Source organism: Pteropus alecto, unplaced genomic scaffold (assembly GCF_000325575.1).
Source record: "Pteropus alecto unplaced genomic scaffold, ASM32557v1 scaffold65, whole genome shotgun sequence".
Classification (NCBI taxonomy): Eukaryota; Metazoa; Chordata; class Mammalia; order Chiroptera; family Pteropodidae; genus Pteropus; species Pteropus alecto.
The window spans coordinates 4722625-4725462 of record NW_006439191.1 but is presented as its reverse complement, the minus strand read 5'-3'; positions in this window follow the sequence as shown (position 1 = coordinate 4725462).

Genomic DNA, 2838 nt, shown 5'->3' with positions numbered 1-2838 from the left:
AAAATGCTTTTAGACAAGGCCCAAATGGTTATTTCTCATTATTTTTGACATCCTTCTTTCTACTGAAACAAGTCACAGGCATATCTACAGTTGATCAGTTGGCAGATCAGCAATTCTATTAAGATGAAAACTAACCTTGGAAATGTTTAGAAGGAAAAGAGTGTCCTTTGATTTATTATGCCAGTTTATGCTTGTGCCATCATTTTCCTTTCAACTCTTCAGGCTGCGTTAAGTGGGAACATCCAGCATTTTTAATAAAGTGCTTCATTCAAATCAGATATTAACCAGAAGCATTTTAGAAGAGTCTTCTGATTAAAGTAAATGAAATAAAGATCATCCAGTTCTATTCAATAATAGAGAGTAAGGCATAATGAACAGCATATAGCAACATTCTTGTGATGACAAACTATGCTGTCATTTCTTTTTAGTACAAGCTGAGGTCTGATTTTCTCCTCAGAAATTATAGAGACATTTGCTTTTTAGTAGGTGGCAATGCATTCTCGTTATCTTGCATCTTGATAAAAGTTATGAGTGATATGTGATTCATTTGTATAGTTAGGTAAAGTTATTTTGAAAATTATTGTTTTTGCCTAAAGTTAGACCGACAGCTATTTTATATAACTTAAACTTTTAGTTAAAAGTTAAATATTCAGATTTCTTTAAATTTCAAAATATCCTCATCATTTCTTTCTTTATCTCTGATATTCCATAATCCATAGTCCTCACCACATTCTTTACAGCCTCTAAATAACTTCTTAAATTCTTTCAGAATTTATATTTTGGTAAAGATGTAAGATTTTGGGGAAGGGTTTCTCAGGCAAGGAGAAAGGAAAACTGGTAATATTAGACATACTTTGGCATAGAATAATCTTAAAATTGCAACAAATCTCCATTAAATTTTAATTTTGGATGTTCCATTGACTAATTTAAGCATAATATTTAATTACTATATACTCTTGATTCTGATAGATTTAATTTGTAAAAACAATAGTACTTTAGAATTTCGGATTAATAATTTTAAAAAATTATAACTGAATTTCTATTAGTGTCTATAATTTCTATTTCTATTAGTGTCTATAGTGTCTGAATTTCTATTAGTGTCTGTATATTGAATGTTGAGTTTTTTTTGAATAAATGGTAGTTTTAAAATGTATTAGTCCTTTTAGAAATAAAAGCTTCTCATTACATTTAATTATTAATCTTAAGAACAATTAAACATTGTTGGGTCAAATGGATAGAAAAAGGGACAATTGCACAGCTCCATTAGAAAAAAAATGAAGAGAACTTTCGAAGATGAGAAAATATTCTAAAACTGAGTAAAAGTGATTGACCTCAGAAATCATCCCATTGGGAGAAATGAGAAAACATGTGGAGATAGTATAATGATTAATAAACCAGAAAAAAAGATTAAAGTTGTATATCCATCACTTGTAAGATGACAATAAACTAAACCTATTTGTTATAACACATAGTTATGCCTACACTTAACCAAAATATTAGAAAGGAAGGGAGATTTGCTGCAATTAAGGTAATATGGATAAAACATACTGTATGAATTTTTAATTGTATTTTAGACTATTAATATACTTTACTTGGTATTGTTGATATATTTTAAGTGTAGTATTATAACTAACATAAATATTAATGATTTCAGGGTGTTTATCCCTGGGATTGGTAGATTTTTCTCTGACGACATTGTATCAATATCACAAGAATTCCTGGGATATATCGATCAAGAAATGTCCATTAGTGTGACTGAAGGTGGTTAAAAAAGAAATTGCAATGCCGATGTGTGAAACTAAAATCAGAGCTTTCTTGCACTCGTAGATGAATATTTTTATCTCTGTGTTCTGTAGAACATAAAGCTGGAAAAGTAAATAAGTATTCTGTGAAATTTTTAATTGAAATTAATTTCGATTAAAATAAGAGAAAAGGTAATTGATAAGATAAAATGACCATCTCCTTGATTATCCCACTGCTACATCTATATTTTATATATATGTATATATTTCTATCTGTGTCATCTAAATCTATACAGCTAACTAGTTAACTAGCTATTCAACATTTACTTATCTATATTAAAAATCTATATCCACGTATAATTATAAATAAGATAGTTTTTTTAACAAATTGTGTATACACTCATGATTTTTTTATATAACAAATATTATAACACATTTTTGATTTTTTCACTTATTTTCATAGCAAAATGGGACAATATGTGATCTAATTTTTACATAATTATAATCAGCAATTAACTTTTCCACCTGCATTTATTTTTCTTTGTTAGCGTCTCTGAAAATGATGTAGTTTAGTTTCAGAAAGAATGTCAGATTAAAAATGGAAAAATCTAGAGTCAAATGAAAGATGCTAAAAAAATTGTTAAAATTTTAAATGTTGAAGACCGTAAATATGTTTTTTAATGGTAGAAGAGTAGAATGCTAAATATAATAACTCATTTATTACACACATGCCATCAAATACGAAATATGGAAGCAACTTGAAAATTTACTCCTATCAATATTTAGATATACTTGTGAATGGAATATGGACATTTTTAAACACTAATTTTTCACCTATGGAGTAGTCAATCGTCTCCTGAAATGCTTATTGTTAGGCTTTTAAGCTTATTCATCTATTTTTTTTTTAAGTATGACTCTGTAGTGGCATTTTTCTTTTGAAAGAAAAATTATTTGACACAAGCAGAATTGTCAAGGAATGTCACATGATGAGAAATACAGTGATGGATGAGAAAGGGCCGAGTCACTTAGTGTGGTGCAGACAGCCAGGGTAGCAAGCACTAAAATGAAGAAGAGAGATATTGGTGGAAATAGGTTA